The 21734-nt window shown below is 46.9% G+C and overlaps 1 protein-coding gene across 1 annotated transcript in view; it reads left to right on the top strand.

Moving 5' to 3' along the window:
• Positions 1-21734, top strand: part of LOC147751304 (uncharacterized) — a 538297-nt gene that overhangs the window by 409514 nt on the left and 107049 nt on the right. The window lies entirely within an intron of this gene.

Genomic DNA, 21734 nt, shown 5'->3' with positions numbered 1-21734 from the left:
TCTCCTCTGTGGATGACAAATCATCATGGATGCCTAAAGGGTGACCAAGCAGTGAACTCTTCTTTTGCATCTATGGCTATTTCTGTAACAAGAAGATGGAACTTGAGAAGCACAATAGAAATCTGCATCATCTTCATTTAGAGAAAGCCTGACCTTCTCTGTGCTTATTAGCTATAATATTACAATCATCCCTGGCTCATCCCTGTGCCACCATCTGAATATTCTGGATATCACAATGTTTTTCATCTTAAAATCTGAGATATTAATGTGAGTAATATTAGTGAAACAAAGATTTTGGAATAGGCATTTGGTAGTATTGCATTTACTCTAAGAGGAGTATAAACGTCAAGACACAGAAATAATAAAACATACTATTTGCTTTCATTGCATTTATTAAAAGAGGGGTTTAAACATCAAGACATAGAAATCACTAAACATAAAGGGCCATATGTAGGTAATCCAAATGTACAGATTCTAAAATACTGAATTTTACCAATTCAGTATTTCAGTATTGGTAAATGTTATGTAGGTATTGATTCGGTAAATTTTACCAATTCGGTAAAATTCGGTAAATACTGATTCGGTATTTACCGACTCGGTAATTCCCATTCATTCCTATGGGCCTGGAGGCCCATAGGAATGAATGGGATGCCATTCACTATTACCGATTTGGTAAATACCGAATCAGTAATAGGTGGTGCATATTCAAGGGTGGCAGGGTGTCACATTGACACCCTGTTGCACCCCTGAATCGTGCATGTGTGCACATGTGGCACACATACATGCCCTAAGGACATGTATGTCTGCCACATGGCACTTTTGGAAAAGCACAAATTAGCTTTTTCAAAGGTTTTCGATATTTACCACTAACTTTTAGTTGGTTGTAAATACTGAATCCTTAACTCAGAAATGCATTCACTTGAGTGCTCCCTACATTACGGATTCGGTAATTTACCGAATCGGTATTTTAAGGATTCAGTAATTTACCAATTCCTTAAATTACCGATTCGGTAAATTACAGAATCCTTAAGTTTGGCCCCTACATCCCAGATGCCTAATACCGGTCTGTAACGGCCGAAATTCGGTAATTTCGGCCGTTACCGACCGGTATTGGGCTACCTACATCTGGCCCAAAATGCTTTGTTTGTTACTTGGGAGTTCAACTCATCCTGTAAGAAATGAAGTAGGGAACATTAGGTTCCTTCACTAATCATTCTGAGAGGAAGCATCAGCATCCAACCCCCAGATGCATCAAGAACCCATTTTGCTATTCCTTAATAGCGAAAAATAACGATTCCCTATTAAGGAATTGCAAAATGCAATGCATAAAGAAATCACAAAAAAAATAGCGATTTCTTAAAATTCCTTAGTTGCGAGTCGCAAATTGCGAGTCGCAATTAAGGAATACCTCCCCATTAATTCCTATTGGCCTTGAGGCCCATAAGAATGAATAGGAAGACATTCTCCATTTGCGAATCGCAATTAGCGAATCGCAAATTGAGAATGCGATTTCAAGTGTGCAGGGGTGTCCAAAGGACACCCTGTTGCACCCCTGAAATTGATCGGTGCACATATGTTGCGCACACACATGCCCTTAGGGCATGTGTGTGCGCAACATGAAACTTTGAAATATGCACTATAGTGCATTTTTCAAAGTTTTTACAAATTACCATGAAGTTCAACTTCATGGTAATTTGCGAGCCCTATTACCGAAATCGCTATTTTTTCAACTTTAATGCATTGCATTTAAGGAATGTCAATTTGAGATTCCTTAAATGCAAGCAATCTCAATTTTGCGATTTCTTATTTTGCGATATTTGCATTCGGGATGATGCATCCCAAATACAAAAATACTGGTTGCAAAGGGGCAAATTCTGAGAATCTGAACCTTTGCGAGCGGATTTTACCTTGATGAATCTATGCCCAAGTTTTATAGGTCTCTCAAATCATTTTACGCTCACAAATAGAGCTCCCAATTTTTTTCTGTTTGGTCAGATGAACTGGACTTGCAACTCAAGTACTAAGTGTCCATTTTACATAGCAGTCTCCTGCAATCCATGGATTTGATATGTAAGTTGATGCAATAAAAGATTTGTTTAGAAAGTACTGCACACCTTTTCTGTTGATTGCATATGGGACTTCGGTTGACGATAAATGTGTGGTAAAAATTCAGATATTTTTTTCATATGTTATGCTTTTGGGATGGTGTGACTGATTTATGGGTGGATTCAACTGACCTTTGGATTGATTTTTTGTATTTCTGATCTCAGCCTTTGACCTGTAAAATAAATAAAATCCTTGTTAGATGCACTAATCACAAGCTAAACCATTTCATATGTATTGTACTGGTAACTCAGGAAATCTTCTCCCTTGTTCACTTCTTATTTGGAATTGGCATTGTCATTGATGGCATATTTGTGATACTTTCAAACTTAGCTCATACTCTTATCACTACTGTATTGCAATTTTCTTTACAAAATGTGAAATAAACGATGAGTCACCTAGAAATATTTTGCTATGCAGTCCCTAACCTATGTTGTCAAGGACTTGACGTTGAGAAGGTTAGGTTACCTTCTTCATTGCGTTCTTAAATGGCAACTGTAGGTACCCATGTTTCCACCTTGCACAGATTAGTGTGCATGAAAGGTATCCAGTGTTTACTTACAAGGGTCAAAGGTAGGAGGAAAACACCACAAAGAAGAAAAAAGTCTCATCAATCTTCCAGCACGATTGAAGATTAGATCAAAGAATAACAGAAAGGCAATAAACCCCTCCTGACATCAGGAAAGAGGAAACAGCTAAACAAGTAATCTAAGTAAAGATTTCCACAAGATTGGTAAAAAGCTAGAGGTAAAATTCAGGGACAGAAATGGAAGCAAAGGGGCAAAATACTCAATATAAATATCATAGAACAAATGCATCCAACCCGTGGAACTGGCTTACGAGAAGTAACATTAGAAGAAATTTGCCTCATGTTAGAGTGGGAGCCTCTGTTCATTTTCCCTGGGCCAACCACCATCTTGGAATTGGCTAGAATAGAGAGCTTGCCCATGCTTCCTTTCTGGAATTCATTACTCTCTCCAACTAGACAAAGCTGAAGCCTCAAGTTTGACATCCTTTTACCAGAGCAGCCATCCTAAATTCCACCTCTGGTGTCCTTGCTCTATGGTCCTACTAACTCTCAGAACACGCCTTCAGCCTGCCATGATCATGGAGACATTTTGGTGGTTCAATGGGCAGCAATGCACTGGACGCAGCGTCTGGAAACACGACCGCAGGGCGCCCCCGGCACCCGCTACACAGGAAACCAGGGAGCGAGGAGGGGAGCTCCCCAGCAGTTTCCGAGTGAGGCCCCTGACTTTGCAGGAAAAACAGATGGCGGGGCCCTTGCATTGGCACTGCTGCGCAGGGGAGCCAAAGCTCCTAAAAGGGATGACTTTGCGGCCGCATGCTGCGTGGCTTTGAAGTGTGCAAGGCTACATCACCAGCTCCTCCCCGGCACCAGTATCATGGAGGAATCGAGTGAGCAGATGGTGAGTGCGTTGCGCGGGGAGGAGTCCACAGAGTACCCCTGGTGCCTGGGTCCCCTTGGAGCTTGCCTGCAGTTCGGTCTGAACTGTTCCCATGGGGCACAGAGTCAAGACTGATTTGCATATGGCTGGGTCCAAACTGGGGTGGCATGGTGGGCAAAAGAACAATGGATTTACCCAGCTGACAGAGAATGTTTGCATTGCCAGCATTCCATCCATCCTTTGCTTGCTGTAACACTTTTTGCCCTAAGTTGGATGTGTATGCCCAGAAGTGGGTCCCTTACTTACTGTGCCCCTGGATTGAAGCTAGCCTGGCTGAAGAAGGGTGACAAACCCAGAAACTGGTCCCAGGATGCTTGTTTCTGGTCCAGGGAGGACCTGGCGTGGCAGTTCGGTCTGGACTGCTCCCATAGGGCACAGGGTCAAGACTGGTTTGCATATGGCTGGGTCCAAACTGGGGTGGCGTGGTGGGCAAATGAACGATTGATTTACCCAGCTGAGAGAGAATGTTTGCATTGTCAGCATTCCGTTCATCCTTTGCTTGCTGTAACACTTTTCACCCTAAGTGGGATGTGTATGCCCAGAAGTGGGTCCCTTGCTCACTGTGCCCCTGGATTGAAGCTAGCCTGGCTGATGAAGGGTGACAAACCCTGAAACCGGTCCCAGGACGCTTGTTTCTGGTCCAGGGAGTACCTGGCCTGGCAGTTCGGTCTGGACTGTTCCCATGGGGGGCACAGTGTCAAGACTGATTTGCATTGTTCAGATCACTGTGTTCGGCGTTCGTGGACGTTCCGTGATTTCCCGTTCATTCGGTATTTTTTTGTGCACTACATGACGCTGCAACAACAATGTAGTGAAACAAGCAACAAGGGATTCCTCTTGCCAAGACTGCGGACTGTGGACCCTCTGCTCCAGCGACCGAGGAGGGAGCTGAGGGCGGTCGCTGCTGCTGCCTGTGTTTGTTGCTTGCCTGTGCCTGCTCCCGCCGCTGCCCCTCGCCGGACCCGCTTCGCGGGTCCCGCTTCGCGGCCAGGAGCTGCTGTGGGGCTTCTCAGGTGTGCTGCTGCTTCTCTGACCGGCAGGGCTGCGAGCCAGACGCGGGGGACTCCAAGTTCCAGGAGCCCCCGCGCGCCCGTGGTCACCTGGGCTGCTCTCCCTGCCGGCTCCGCCCCCACCTGGACGTCTAAAGAGTCGTCCTTCTCTCTACCCGGCGGATTCCTCTTGCCAAGACTGCGGACTGTGGACCCTCTGCTCCAGCGACCGAGGAGGGAGCTGAGGGCGGTCGCTGCTGCTGCCTGTGTTTGTTGCTTGCCTGTGCCTGCTCCCGCCGCTGCCCCTCGCCGGACCCGCTTCGCGGGTCCCGCTTCGCGGCCAGGAGCTGCTGTGGGGCTTCTCAGGTGTGCTGCTGCTTCTCTGACCGGCAGGGCTGCGAGCCAGACGCGGGGGACTCCAAGTTCCAGGAGCCCCCGCGCGCCCGTGGTCACCTGGGCTGCTCTCCCTGCCGGCTCCGCCCCCACCTGGACGTCTAAAGAGTCGTCCTTCTCTCTACCCGGCGGATTCCTCTTGCCAAGACTGCGGACTGTGGACCCTCTGCTCCAGCGACCGAGGAGGGAGCTGAGGGCGGTCGCTGCTGCTGCCTGTGTTTGTTGCTTGCCTGTGCCTGCTCCCGCCGCTGCCCCTCGCCGGACCCGCTTCGCGGGTCCCGCTTCGCGGCCAGGAGCTGCTGTGGGGCTTCTCAGGTGTGCTGCTGCTTCTCTGACCGGCAGGGCTGCGAGCCAGACGCAGGGGACTCCAAGTTCCAGGAGCCCCCGCGCGCCCGTGGTCACCTGGGCTGCTCTCCCTGCCGGCTCCGCCCCTTGAGTGCAACCAACCATCTACAAAGGAGTTGTGTCATCCCCGCAGCGCGGGAGCGCGCGGGAGGGCGCCGGGAGAAGCCCGGGACAAGGGCGGGACCGTCTGTGGCCGTCCGGGGTCGGACGAGGTTGGGTTGGGCCCATACTCCAGGCCCCACCCTATATTTAGAAATTCCGTTGAACTGTACATTGAGCCTCTAAATACCCGAACTCAAATATGGCCTTGAGATCTGGTAAACAACGATTAGTGCATATTCAAACCTCAAAGGGTGTTGTCTCAGGCCCCCTAGACGCCTTCATTACCAGAGCCACTGGAATCTTAGAAAAAGAAATTGAACTGGTAGAGCACAGACTGTCCCTGGACTTAGTTACCGGGAAACGCTCTTCTATAGGTGCCCTGGCTCGAGCAAAAAGCCCACTAACCAACGCAGCGTTTAACTGTATTTCCACTTCAGCTGCGGACATAATAGTCCACGAGGATGCGGTTGAGGCTACAATACCTAGACCACAAGAAAATATGGACCATAACTCAGAAAATAATGTATCTAGTGCAGTTGGGGACAGCTTACCTATAGAGAACGATGACAAGCGTAGTTCACCAGGAACTCCGCAACCAGAAGTCCCTATTTTACCCAGTTCCCCCGCCCCGCCTCTAGCAACTACTAAAAAGGCATCAAGAAAAAGAAAACATGCTTCAAGCCCACAGGGAGATCTGACACAGAAACTACCCAAATTAGATCAAGAGAACAGCTCTTCCTACTCCCAGCCCACCCAAGCCCCCCGATTAGCGTTCTGTCCATCATTGGCTCATCTTGAGTCCTCAAACCCCTGTCCAACTTGTTTGAGTAGTGATGACGTCCTGTTGGCTAAGATGGAAGCAATGGTCAAAACCTTATTGCTCCCGGTCTTAGAGAGTGCCAGGATAATGTCTGCTAAATTAGACGTTTTAGAAGCAGCCATTAACATCAACATGGACCTCTTACAAAACCTGACAGCCACCAGCTCAAAGCCGAGGGGCTCAAACCCAACAGGGGGCACAACTTCAAATTTGGGGATAACTTTAACTAATCCCGTTGTGACCTCATCTACTAACTTAAATAAGAAACCACATACGGGGACAATTACACCATCTGCTAACAGAGCCCCAACTAAAGAATCAATTAAGGCTAAAAATTCTTTAGCTGCTAACATCTCGCAGGGGAAAAAGTACCAAGTGAATGGTGTATCAAATCAACAAGAAAATACCTTGGTACACACATCAGCTCAGGGAAGGGATAAAAAAACTCCACATAATGATAGGAACAAAAAGACTAATACTGGAACCATAAGAAATCCACTGAGGGTTAACCTCCCCCCAGAAGCGTGTCAATTCACAATTGTATTAACAGGCGTGGCCCCCCTTAGAGAGGGTACTAAAGAATCCCAAGTGGACTTGCGGAACAAGGTTACTTTTTGGCTGAATAAACACCGCCCACTTCCCCCGTCATCCCCTACCGAAATCCTCTACGTAAGGAGAGTAGAATGGGTAGGAAAGGGTGAAAAAGATTTAGAAGGGGATTGTATCCTAGTTTCATTTAGAGACCCCTGGGTAGTGGATAGAATCCAGAGGAAAGCCAGATTCGCCCGTTTGGGCGATGTCCAGACCTTACATCTTGGCTACTTCTACCCCCAAACACACCAAACTAACCCCATGATCTATAATCCATGGAAAATTAAAGGGGGAAGACCTCGAGAGCCTGCAATACACCACCCCCAATATTATCCTCCCCTCTATAATCATTTCGAAGCATTGTCAGACCTCGAATGGGTTGACTGACTATGGGCTCCGACCCAGTCACCTAATCTAGCTCCAGTGGAAACTGAAGGAGTGCATACCCCACACACCCTCACCTTAAAATTAGCAATGCAGCAATTGCCCATGCCACATATAACCAGGAAGCAGAGGGGGCTAGAGGGGATTAATGTTACCATCCCCAACATAGAGGAAACTGGTCCAATCAACAACTGCTTCTCGAGTCCTCATCCTACACTCTTACCCAGTAACAACCATGTAGAGACTGTTGTGTCAACCTCACACATGGTGTCCTGGAATGTCGCTGGAGCCAAGTCACGTCTGGTATCTGAGGACTGGCAGGGTTTCATAGAAAATTATGAGGTTGTATTGTTGCAGGAAACGTGGGCTACAGCTCCGTTTTATAAAGCGGGATATTTAAACTTTTTTAAACCTGCAACAAAAAGTATAAAGGGGAGAGCGTCTGGGGGACTAACCACATGGGTAAATCAGGCCTGTTGTTTCTCAGCAGCTGAGTTGTACATAGATAACCCGGATATCTTGGCCGTAAGCTTGAGTAAAGAAGGGGGGCAGGACTTGCTTATCATCAACATATATGCTAGAGGCCTCCATGGTGGTCGATGCCCCAAGTTGATAGCTGCCCTAGATACTCTATTATTGGGCTGGAATAAAACCTCATTTATCATTTTGGCTGGGGATATCAACTGTACGATTGAGCCACTGTATCTGCCAGAGGACAACTGGGGGTTTGAAGAAGATGCCACGTGGAAAATCCCCGAACTCTCTAATAAAGTCCCTGTCAAAGCGACGGAGGCCGCTCTGAACTGGACAGCTTTCTGCCTTACATGGGGCTTAAGGGCTGTGAACGGTCGCACCAAATCAGACATTGAAGCTAAACCCACTTTTGATAATGGTGCGAGGAAAAGTCGGATCGACTACATCTTCATAAAAATGGAACATTGGAGTGTAATTGATGATATGGAAATCATAACACGCCCAGAAAGTGATCACAATCCCCTGTCCCTGACTTTTAAAGCGTTTGATCAGATAAGGTTAGGGGATCCCGATCCCAGGGGGCAAGGGGCTGTAACCATATCAAATGATCGGAGGAGAGTGAAGTGGGCTCTAATCTCAAACGATGTAACGATTTTGGCCAATATTGAAAAAGTGGTGTTAAATGCTTTAAACCATATGAGGACAGTTGTTGATGAGCAGGGCCAGGGCGAACTACATAAGATGATGGACATACATGACACTTGTTTTTCAGAACTCAAAACTATTCTCTCCAAGCCATGTAAGTCAAACACTGGGCACCAGAAACCACCGAGAGCTAAATGGTATAACAGAGAATGCAGAGAGGCCCATAGCTACCTCATAGAGCAAGTTAAATCTAGAGATTCTGTTGCAGTCAAAGAGGCCAGGAAAAAATACAGAAAAGTGCAATGGGTGGCTAAAAAGGATTGGGAAGACGATTTTTGGGCGGACCTTTTGGACGCCAGCAAATCAAACGATCAGACCAAATTCTGGGACATTGTTAAATGCGGGAAGGATGGTGAATTTCGTACCCCATCCAACCATGTTTGCCCGGAAGATTGGATTAAACATTACTCTTCCCAATTTTGTACAGTATCCTTTGACCCCCGGTCCAGACCGCCCATGTTAACGGTAACAATTCCCAGCACTACGACCCTGTCTTTTTCTGAAGCAGATGTAGAGTATGCATTAGGGTTAACAAAGAGGGGTAAGGCACCTGGGTTGGATCAAATCCCGGCAGACCTTTTTAAAGGAAATATAGGTCTATGGGTACCCTACTTAACTAGTATAGCTAACATCATAGCGAGAGGTGCCCCTATCCCACAGACATGGAAAGGGGCAGAGATTCTCCCCATTTACAAGAAGGGAGACAGATCTAACCCAGGGAACTACCGCCCAATTAGCCTTATTGACTGCTTTCAGAAAGTGTTTGCTCGTATGATTTTGGTGAGGGTTCATGGGTGGATGGAGCACGAAGGAATACTGTCCCCATTACAGGCGGGTTTTAGACCTGGTACAAGTACCATCGACCAGGTCCTGAGGTTCTGCATGATTTTCTGGAAGTTTGTCATACTTGGTGGGGGTTCAATTTTCGCTGCTTTCATTGATTTAAAATCAGCTTTTGATTTGGTGCCGAGGGAAAAACTATGGCGGGTATTACAGGATCTAGGAATGCCGGGGGAATTAGTGGAAATTATAGTCAGACTACACGAAGATAATTTCGCCAGGGTCAGATGGGGGGCACAAGGACAAACCACGGACACATTCCCAGTGTCTCGAGGAGTCCGCCAGGGGTGCGTCCTTGCACCCACCCTATTTTTACTTTTTATAGATCAGGTTGTTAAATTCTTCGGGTCTATTAACACGGATGCACCGTCCTTGGCGGGGACTAAATTCCCAATGTTGATCTTCGCGGACGATACCCTCCTCTTATCAAAGACGAGGGGGGGTCTGCAGAGGGCACTAAATCACTTTGAGGAATACTGCAACCAAAACGACCTCCAGATAAATGTGGGGAAAACCAAATTCATGGTTTTCTCCAGAAAAAAACCTGTACGTAGTAGTGTACAACTTAACGGGGTAAACCTGGAACAAGTTGACACGATGACGTATCTGGGGGTCAATCTGGATTGCCGTCTGTCCTGGATACCCCAAATAGAGACCCAGCAACTAAAACTAGCCCAACTGACTGGTTGCCTTTTGCGAGAGCAAAAGAAATCTATTACCAAAAGAGTAGCCCCCGCATTACAAATCTATGATGTTAAAATTAATGCTGCAACGCTCTATGGGGCAGAGTTATGGGGCTTTATGGACCTCTCAAGCCTGTACAAAATCCAGTGTAGGTTCCTTCGCAACTTGGTGGGACTTCCCCAATCAACTCCTTTAATTCCTCTTTGCCATGACATGGGTTGCCTCCCAATAACAGACATGGCAAGGTATAGAGTAGTGTCTACTTGGAGGCGGTTGTGGACCACGGAAGAGTTGACTCTCTATGCCAAAGAGTTAAACGAGGTGAAGGCAATTGGGGGCTCTGAGCGAATCCCCTGGCTCCAGTCGGTGAAAAAGAGCCTGTGTGACATGGGTCTTAGTCACCTGTGGGTTTCGCCAAACTTAAATAACTTCCCCTCAAAAAAGGAATTTAAGAGTTTATTCTGGGCCTCAACCCGCTCCTCCATGGCACATGCATCCAGCTCTGAAAACCTGACGGGGCGTTTCCTAAGATTCAAACTGGACCCAGCACGTGAGGCATATTGGGATTCCATTTCTAGGCCACTGGACAGGAAACTGTTCCATCAATTTCGAGTGGGTACATTACCCCTTAATTCCTTTACTTCATCCTGGAGCAACAACAATACCAATCTTTGTAGCAGTTGCCCCGGATGTAAGGAAACAGAGGGGCACTTTCTGTTCGCCTGTCCCCAATATAGTGTACCCCGTTCAAAATGGCTAAAACCCATTTTTAAACGAATAAAATGTAAAAAATCCTCCGAAGCTATATGGGCCTTAAAAACAAACACAACTGAGTTTATTGTGATATGCTTGGCTAAATACCTGGGCTGGGCATGGGCAATCAGGGTAAGAAGGAATCCAATCATCACATGATTAAACAAAGTGTGTAAAGTGTGTAAAGTGCATAGTATCTTTTAGCAACTGACACATATATTTTTAGGTCTTGTTAAAAGTAATGTCTTGTTTCTTGTTATTCAATGGTTTAATAACTTTTTAACTTTGGTTTCCATATTGTGTTTAGTCTGTTGTTCATATATAGCCATAACCATTATATAAGACTGTATATACTATGTAGAGAAATGTAATTGTGTTTTAATTGTTCGTCAAAACTGTCTTTTATGATTTTATTATCGAAATAAAGACATTAAAACCTGAAAACCTGATTTGCATATGGCTGGGTCCAAACTGGGGTGGCGTGGTGGGTAAAATAACAATGGATTTAACCCAGATCTTTTGACAGTGGGAGAATGTTTGCATTGTCAGCATTCCTTCCATCATTTGTTTGCTGTAACACTTTTCGCCCTAAGTGGGATGGGTATGCCCAGACGTGGGTCGCTTGCGCACTGTGCCACCAGATTCAAGCTAGCCTGGCTAAAGAAGGGTGACATACCCTGAAAACGGTCCCAGGATGCTTGTTTCCGGTCCAGGGAGGACCTGGCCTGGCAGTTCGGTCTGGACTGTTCCCATGGGGCACAGGGTCAAGACTGATTTGCATATGGCTGGGTCCAAACTGAGGTGGCGTAGTGGGCAAAAGAACAATAGATTTAACCCAGGTCTTTTGACTGGGGGAAAATGTTTGCATTGTCAGCATTCGGTCCATCATTTGTTTGCTGTAACACTTTTCGCCCTAAGTGAGATGGGTATGCCCAGACGTAGGTCCCTTGCGAACTGTGCCACCAGATTCAAGCTATCCTGGCTAAAGAAGGTTGACATACCCTGAAACCGGTCCCAGGATGCTTATTTCCTGTCCAGGGAGGACCTGGCCTGGCAGTTCGGTCTGGACTGTTCCCATGGGGCACAGGGTCAAGACTGATTTGCATATGGCTGGATCCAAACTGGGATGGCTTAGTGGGCAAAAAAACGATGGATTTAACCCAGATCTTTTGACTGTTGGAGAATGTTTGCATTGTCAGTATTCCATCTATCATTTGTTTGCTGTAACACTTTTCGCCCAAGGTGGGATGGGTATGCCCAGACGTGGATCCCTTGCGAACTGTGCCACCAGATTCAAGCTAGCGTGACTAAAGAAGGTTGACATACCCTGAAACCGTTGCCAGGATGCTTGTTTCCGGTCCAGGGAGGACCTGGCCTGGCAGTTCAGTCTGGACTGTTCCCATGGTGCACAGTGTCAAGACTGATTTGCATATGGCTGGGTCCAAACTGGGGTGGCGTAGTGGGCAAAAGAACGATAGATTTAACCCAGATCTTTTGCCTGGGGGAGAATGTTTGCATTGTCAGCATTCCGTCCATCATTTGTTTGCTTCTACAGAGATCTGGCAGACAGCATATAGCACATACGGCGGCGGGGGAGGGGTCCGGGCTACTGGAGGCAGAGCAGTAGCATGTGGATGTAACCGGAGTCCATAGCAGGCTGACTTGGCTCAGGCCTGAGCACACTGACTCGGGAAGGAGATACCCCTGCTACTGGAAAGTGAAGCCCACTGAGGAGGCCCCCATAGATAGCACTAGCATGCAGACTTGCTGGGAGTATCCTGAATGTACATCCGGCCTGACGACACTCCACCAGCACCCCCCTCTAAAAGTGAACTGGGCCCCTCACCGGCACTAGGCCCTTCTCCAAGCACCTCAATCTCGAAGCGCTAGTGGGTGAGGGCGGCATCCCTCTGGGCTACAACTGATAGGTGACAACTCCTCACAAGGTACAGTGTTCCGAAGAGCCAACGCCCGAACACGTACGCTGAGATATCCTCCTCATCAGGCCAACACAGCCTGAACGAGGACTAGGGGATAAACAGTGCCTGGAACATGGTGACCTGGGACCTGCAATGCATGGGCTCAGTTGTAGCGGAAAAAATGGCGAGTGCCCGGCTGAAAAAAGAGTGTTCTGGGAGCCAATGGGAATATAGGCCAAGATGAGGAAGGGCTGTAGGTAGGACAGGAGGGAGCTGATGCCCCAGCCACAAAAGCCTTCATGACCATGCTATTCACATCCTTGCGTGAAGACCTTCAAGAATTCAAGGGGCAACTCTCGGCTGACCTAAGAGAAGTAAAGCGCGATGTTGAGGAGATGGGCGACCATGAAGCGACTCTTGAAGTACACAAATCCGGAAGGGATGAGGAGCTGGAAATGATGCAACAAGAAATCCTATGGCTCAAGGAGCAGTATATTGAGCTACAAGGTCACGCAGATGACTTAGAAAATCACTCCAGTCGCAACAAAGTGCGCTTCAGTGGCGTAAAATCAGACTCAGGGGGAGAAGATATTAGGACATTTGTTCTGGTACTCTTTCACCAGGTGTTGGGCGACGACCACACGGCCGATATCCAGATTGCCCGGGTGGGGTTGCCATGAAGTGGCAAGGCACTGCCACCAGACATCTTGGCGTATGTGTGCATGACTTTCAGCTGAAGGAACTGATTAATAAAAAGGTGAGAGACGCACACCCTACACAATTCTGCAGTCACTCTCCAACATTTTTCCAAGACCCGTAGGCTACCACCTTGTTCAAACAATGTGAATTTCAACCTATTACGCTGCACCTGAAAGAGAAAGGAATAGCATATTCCTGGGGACATCCTTTTTGGATCATCTTCTACTATGAGGGCAAGATTCGACAGATACGCTCACTTTAGGAGGCCTGGGAAGTTCTGGGAATTGTAAAGCCTTTGTCCCCGGAGGTACAAAGCAAGTCCCTGGAGGGGTCGAGACACACCCAGTCCCACTGGCAGAAAGTGGGGAAACCCTTCTCCCACCACAAACCAGACACAGCAACTATAGTCAAGGAATGAGAGGCAGTCATTTACTCTCTGACCACAAACCCAGTCCAGGCGTCCCCCAGCTAAAAGCATAGGGAACGCACAATGAGCACAAACATGGGGCGGAATCAGAGCCGCCCTCACCTCCCTTTAAGGGACTGCCTTGGGCTCTTGCTCTCTGAAACAGTTCTTCTCAGACAAACTTACCTCAAGGGATTCTAGTTTTTGTTCCATACCATTTGATGGGAGAGATTATAATGTTCATATGCTTAGGGATTTTACCTGCACCGGTCATTGGAAAGATAGACATGCGAAGGCGTTGATACACACCCTCAAGCCCATCGCGCTCCGTCCACCCTACTGTGAGCACGCCCCTCAGCTTCACTTGACATCATGTAAACCCCATTGGTAAAGATCTCAAGGTTATAAACCTCAAAGTACGGGCCTCAATCACCCAGTAAAATGCTCTGCCATACTCTCCTTGCTGGAGTATGCGGGCGGTGATAATTGTATGTTGCAAGAAACCCACCTAATATCTAGAGACACAGCCCGCATGCGCACACGCCAATTCCCATACCAATTTTTGTCCTCGAGCGCTGCTAAAAAGAATGGAGTGGCTATCCTGATTGGAGCAAAATTCGAAGGGAAAGTCCTTTTAACTTTCTATTAGGTGAAAGGGAGGGTTCTTGCACTTAGAATTCAATGGGGTTCCACTCACTTCACCTTAATCAACATCTACACACCAAACACGCATCAAGGGCCCTTCATTGTTAGGACCTTCTCAGAGGGTTAGCATCCCCTGATGCAGCGATTCTGGTGGGAGGATCTCAATTGACTGATGGATAATGCCAAGGATCGCTCTTGCCAGAGACTTGCACAAATAGGGGCACTCTCTCTGGAGGATAAACCAGACAATGGGCTGCCTGATGTCTGGCGCCAATGCCACCCAGCAACGCGAGACTTCACAAACTACTCTGCTGCACACAAATCTTAAGCGCGACTAGACCACTTACTGGCCTCCACAGCGCTCCTGCCCAGGGTGAGGGAGGCAACCAAAGAGCCAAGATCCTTGTCGGATCATGCACTGATTACAGTCACTATTCAACCGATGAGGCAAGACATAAATTCATGAGATGGCTCCTTCGGGAGGGCCTTCTGCAATCACTGAATACGGTGAAGGAGTTATGCGCTAAAATTGTAGAATACATACAACGCAATGATAGGGAGGACACATCACTGGCTGCGATTTGAGAGACTCTGAAATTGGTCATGAGGGGAGAATTTATGGCTGTATCAGCCGCTGACAATAGAAGGCGCCAGGAAACTCGATGGAACATGAACAGGAGGTGAGAGAGCTGAAGACTATATATAGGGGCACAGGTGCGCCTAGGGGATGGAAAGAACTGGAGAAGAAACGGCTCCTCTTAAAGCGTCTAGACCTGGATAGGGCGGAATACTAACTACTCGGTCTACGACACATGTTCTACCTGAGCAGGGACAAATTTGTGAGGTTACTTGCTCATAGCTAAAACTCTAGCAGCGGCTATACCATCGATTAAGAAGCCCTCAGGCCAGGAAGTGTATCTGGACTCTCAGATAGTAAAAATCTTTAGGCAGTTTTACCAATCTTTATATACCAAAGGGGACACAGGGCAGCAAGAGGCTTGCGTATACCTGGAGGCAAGTAAATTCACATGCCTCCCGGGGGCTATGACAAGCCAACTCGACAAGCCCATACGCCCGGAGGAAGTCATCTCAGCCATTGCTCGGCTGAAATTGAATAAAGCCCCTGACCCCGATGGGTATCCCGCTCTGTTTCATAAAAACCTTCTGTGTGGAGTAGGCGCATCTGCTGACGCGGCTATCTAACTCCTTTTTGGAGAGTGGTGCGGTCACTGACTCCATGGCAAAAGTGGCGATCTCTGTAATCTTCAAACCTCACAAAGACCCCAGTGTATGCTGTTCATACCGCCCAATATCGCTGTTTAACTTGGACGCAAAACTCTTCGCCGTAATACTGGCTGCCCATCTGAACACACTGATGGCTTGCTTCATCAACCCTGACCAAGCGGGGTTCATCCCCAAGCGTCAGGGGGGAGATAATACAAAGCGACTCCTACATCTTTTGGATAGTGTACATAGGTCCCTAAGGAAGCCGTATTACTGTCAATAGATGCGGAGAAAGCGTTCGACAGAAACGGTGGAGCTATCTATTTGAAACACTCAGTTGCTTTGGCTTTGCTGAGCGCTTAAAAAAATGGGTCTGATGTATCTATCAGGCCCGTCGGACATTTATCAGAGTGAAGGGAGTGTCTTCTGAACCCTACCCAATAGCAAGGGGCACGAGGCAGGGGTGCCTGCTTTTGCCCCTCCTCTTCGCTCTGTACGTGGAGTCTATTGCCCAACAGATTCGGGACCACCAGCAGATATGAGGGCTCTGATTTGGAGGCAATATCCATAAGAGAAGCCTCTATGCAGACGATGTAATTTTATCACTCTCAGAACCACTCACCTCTCTGCCTGCCATCCTGGCCGAGTTAGAGGCCTTCAGGAAAGTCTCAGGATTTAAAGTAAACTTAAGCAAGTCATAAGTTCCTAACCCATCCTCCCCCCAGCCACATGAAGAGAGCTTAAGAGATAAAGTCCTCTGCAATGAGCTAAGCAACCAATAACTTACCTGGGTATCCTTCTGGCTCCAACTCTGTTGAGGACACTAGGGCTGAATTAGTCGGCACTGGTGGAACAAATGTCGAAGGTAAAGATGACAGTGCTACCACAGATTCTGTATATCTTCCAGGCACTACCTCTGGTCCCCCCTTGGAAAGTTATGCGTGCTATACAACTATCCATCAACAAATTTGTCTAGAGAGGGAAGAAGGCGTGATTACCCATATCCTAAATGACAGATGTATGTTGTTACAACGCATGCTTTTTCCACGCATGCCTTTACAACGCAGGTTTTACAACGTCGTTACATCGACTTGCGTTGGGGGGCGCTGGATAGTGAATAGTTTAATTTACTATTCCAACTCCAGTCCCCGTGGATAGTAGGGAAGGTTTTGGATAGTAAATTAAACTATTCCCTATCCTACAGCGCCCTCCAGCGCAAGTCGTTGTAACGACTTGCGTTGTAAATCCTGCGTTGTAAAAGTACTGCGTGGAAAAAGTTTCATTGTAAAGGATGTTTCCTGGAGCAAATATATGGAGGGAGGCTTGGCTCCCGCGTAAACAAAGGGCCTGGGGTCTCTACTTTTCCCCAGTTGCTGCGGCGACGCTAAAAGTATGGGATGCCATTGCACTAAAAGAGGCCTGACGACATTCCCCTCCCCGATGTCCCCGATAGTGGACAGTCCAGACATCCAACCAGGCTGCAAATCTGGGGTCTATCAGAGATGGAGAGTGGGTGTAAAAGGGTGGTCTTGCTGTTTGATGTAGATGGCATGCTTCCCTATGAACAACTGATATTAGATTATGATCTACCCAAGTCCGATGACTTCCACCACCTGCAACTTAGGCACTGGGTCACTTCCCCTACCTATCTAGCGAAGGCCTTTCAGCAGCTCACTCCCTTTGAGAAATGGCTAATATGCAAAAAAGATGATAAGCACCTGATTTCAGAGCTGTACACTATGCTCGCCACTGGGCTAAAGGGGGGGGGGGGCGTACAAAGGGTCAATTGGACTGGGAGGAGGAGCTGGGAAGGGCCCTTTCGGACAAAGAATGGGAGAACATCCATTACAGGGTGTACCATACAGCACATAACACCGCAGGGGCCGAATCAGCATACAAAGTCACATCCTATTGGTATCTCACACCATCCCGCATTCACAGCTGGGATAAAAATCACACTGAGAAATGCTGAAGAGGATGTGGCTTTTCAGGCTCTTTGGTGCATTTACTCTGGCAATGCCCAAGGCTGGGGAACTTCTGGGAAGGGTGTTGAACGACATTGACAAGCCTTTGATACAGATATCCCACGCTTCCCGGCATACACACTATTGGGGATATCAAATACACAGACATTTCCCCTTCGCTCACTGAGGGATAGGCAGATGGCACTGGCATTGCTAGCAGCACGACAAGCAATCCTTGTGCAATCGGACTCCATGTATATCCCTGACTACATAGCCTGGTTAGATTGACTATGGTTGACTCTCGCCATGGGACGCCTCTTACTGGTTCAGGACCATAAGGGTGAGACCTATGAAGAATTATGGGCCCCTTTCATACAGCTGCTGTCAAAAGAACTAAGGGAGGTTCATAGATAGATATATACATCAGACCTAAATATCTACAAGTACTGCACCAGATCCCTGAGGTAAAAGTTGTAACGACGACCCGCATGTAGTGGGGCGGATCCTTACAGAATTCTGAAAGTTCATGATGTACGGCATAAATGCGAGTTAACACACGACCGGAGCAATACCTTTTTCTTTTCCTTTTAGGGGTGGGAGGGAGGAATTTTTTCTTTTCTTTTTATTCATGAGTGTGTTTCTACTAGACTAGATAGGTTTATCCACACAATTCAGACACCGTAGCCAGCTCCCGGGTTGTAGTAATTGAAGCTGTTAAACCTGATTCGCTCATTGACTCCACGTTGTCAGCCAATGTGGTTGTAGGCCCACCACTGTGTATTGCCTCAGGATTGTCTCTTAATACTAATTTAAAAGATTTGTTCCATAAAAGGAAATCATGTCGGCAGTCTCGAGGGGAGCAGGGAGTCCGCCAAGGGATTATTGGCTTCTCTCCCAATGGCTTCCGAAATATGAAACTAAAAGCATGACTGTCCCTGTAATGGACTCAGACAGTTTTAATATTTTTTTGCTATTTGGGACAGCAAACACAGGGACAGAAGTCTGCTGTTGCAGAGCTTCACCTCTGCATTTACAGGCAATCAAAAAGGGGTCACTAATTCAAACCTGCCTATTAAATATTTATTAGGAAGGTTGTTATGCAACTTCTGTGTACAGATAATTAACAATGCAACCTATTAATAAACAGTCGTATCCCAAATTATGTCCCTATTTCAAACCAATTGCTCACCTTTGGTTTGCAAAGGAGAATAGGACTGGCCTTTAGTTCTCATAATCCTGGCTGCTGAATTTTAATCCATCCGACAGGCCAGACCTTTTCTTAGCCATTTAATTCATCAACCTTTCGGTGCTTCTTATTGGTAGACCTAGGGGAATGCTGGGTGGTAGGAAATGTGTCAGCTTGGTGATCCCACAACTTTCCCACACAGAAATGTTCGAACAAATTGACTTTTTTCAGCTAAATTTGAAGTTTGCAGGAGAATCCGGGTGGGAAAACATTGGGGGGGGGGGTGGGGGGGGGGGGGTTCATGCATGCCATACCTCTGTGGGCTCCCCCAGGTGTACGGTTTTTAGAAATGTGTAGGTTTAGTAGGTTACCCTAAATGGCCATCGAGCCTGGGCCCAAAAACTCAGCTGACCGGTCTTGCAAAACTAGGTTGTTTTGTGGGCACTTGGCCCCCCCGGACAAGTGTCCATTTTTATCAGAAGACTTTGGAGAATGTGGGGTGGGTGGTTCTTTGTGGACTCACACAGATTCCATAACTTTCCATCACAGAAATGTGGGGAAAATGTGTTGTTTTGTTTTACAAAGCTTGAGGTTTGCAAGGGATTCTGGGTAACAGAACCTGGTGCGAGCCACACAAGTCACCCGATCCTGCATTTCCCTGGGTGTCTAGTTTTAAAAAATTTATAGACTTTCTAGGTTTTGCTAGGTGCCGGCAGAGCCTGGGTTCAAAATCTACAGCTAGGCACTGCCCCAAAAAAGGGTCAGTTTTCACAGTAAAAAAGTAGCATGTCCAGTGGCGTTTTGGGCCATTTCTTGTCGTGGGGACTAGGCCTACCCACACAAGTGAGGCACCATTTTTATCTGGACACTTTGGGTAATTTGGGATGGGTGGAAGTTTGTGAATCCACACAGAGTCCTGAACTTTCCATCACAGAATGTGAGGAAAATGTTTTTTTTAATAAAGTTTGAGGTTTGCTAGGGATTTTGGGTGACATTACCTCTTAAGAGCCACACAAGTCACTCCCTCCTGGATTCATCTGGGTGTCTAGTTTTCAAAAATGTTTAGGTTTGCTAGGTTTCCGTAGGTGCCAGCAGATCCAGATTTCAAAATCCACAGCTACACACTTTGCAAAAAAAGGGTCAGTTTTCACTGTAAAAATGTGGTGTTCTCACTTTGTGTTTTGGTCCATTCCCTGTTGCGAGCACTAGGCCTACCCACACAAGTGAGGTGCCATTTTTATTGGAAGACTTTTGGAAATGCGGGGTGGGTCAAATGTTGTGGATCCATGCAGATTCCAGAGCTTTCCATCATAGAAATGTGAGGAAATTTTTTTGGGGGGACAAAGTTTGAGGTTTTCAAGGGATTATCAGTAGCAGAACCTGGTTAGAGCCGCATAAGTCCCGCCCTCGTGGATTACTCTGGGTGTCCAGTTTTTAAAACATTTACAGGTTTTTTAGGTTTCCCTAGGTGCCAGCTGAGCTAGGGTTCAAAATCCAGAGCTAGGCACTTTGCAAAAAAAGGGTCTATTTTCATTGTAAAAATGTGGTGTGTCCACGTGGCATTTTGGGTTTGTTTCCTGTCGCGCGCACTAGGCCTACCCACACCAGGGTGGTACCATTTTTAGGATTAAATCAATTTTTATTAGCAGAACATATATTAAAGTATTACACTGCATCGCTGCCTACAACCCAATGGGTGGCTGCGTTAAAGGTCATCATGAAAATAGGAACCAATAAATATAGCATCTCTTATGCAAATTAAATACACTGAAAGTGCCCTACAACCCAACCTGGGCCAGCCGTGTCAACAAAGAGAAAAGGAGAACCAGATGGGGCCAGGTCCATATAAACTTCAATACTTGAGGTGACCAAAAACCGGCTGTAAATGTGCCCTTCTAATAAAAACCTTAGGGAAAAACAGCAGGTACTGAGTCGAAAAGAGTTCCTTTTAATAAACAAATAAACATTAATACAACATAAGAAACACTTTTAGAACCACACTAGAGGGACCCAAAATCCCCCTCCGAAAACCACTCCGAGTGAACCATAATTCAATAATAGGAGCCTGGTGAGAGCCATACCTAAGAACCTCAAGCCAACCCTACCCCGATGGATCGTACCCAGAAGCAACTGTCCCATTCTCTCCCTGCTGGTCTGGTATCAGTTTCAAATTGCAAAAGTAAATGGGACAATTTAGCTCTCAAAACTCACGAGAGAGTATAGATATAAAGGGGGCCCAGGCCTTCGCATAGTCGGATTTATCCCCCAGGCTGGCCATTGACAGTCTTTCCATTCCCAAAAGGGACCACAATTGGTGGAGCCACTGTGTATGCTCCGGGATTCTATCAGACTTCCAGCAAGATAAAAGCACTCGGTAGGCAGCATTAGGTGCCAGGGCCATTGTTAAACCTGTAAGTGAGCGTAAGGGAAAGGTCAGTGAGGTAGGCAGACCCCGTGTATCTAAGTAGGGAACCTAGAAATAGAAGTGTCAAAGGCCCTGTCTATATTATCTAGGATTTTATCCCAATATCTGTTAAGTTTTGGACAATTCCATGGTAAATGAAGGAGAGTGTCAAGGCTCCCACATCCTCGCCAGGATAGTCCATCGCATTGGGAGTTCCATTTCGTTAATCGGGAGGGAGTATAATTCCAATATGAAATAATTTTGTATGATGCGTCAGTATGACCCATGGTGTGTGCAGTATGATAAGTCCTATAATAAATATCCTCCCACTCGTTGTCTGATAGTGTCAGGCCAATTTCTGCCTCCCACCTCCTCTGGCCCGCAGATAGGATCTTGTGTATGCCCTGTGAAAGGAATGAGTATATTTCAGAAATTCGTTTTTGGTTGTATTTCTTAAGAAATAGCCATTTTTTCAAACAGGAGCATTGGTCTGCCCGCCAGAGGACGGGTGGAGGCACCCAAAACTCAGTGTAACATTTGTGTTTGTAGAAAGTGGTCTGATGAGGATAGTCAACCACAAGTTGTGTAAAAGGGATATAGCCATTATGGTCAAACAGGCAGCCCAGTTGCTTGCA

The sequence above is a fragment of the Lissotriton vulgaris genome, chromosome 1_1, assembly GCF_964263255.1.
Source record: "Lissotriton vulgaris chromosome 1_1, aLisVul1.2, whole genome shotgun sequence".
Lineage (NCBI taxonomy): Eukaryota > Metazoa > Chordata > Amphibia > Caudata > Salamandridae > Lissotriton > Lissotriton vulgaris.
This window is presented reverse-complemented; position numbering and strand designations above follow the sequence as displayed.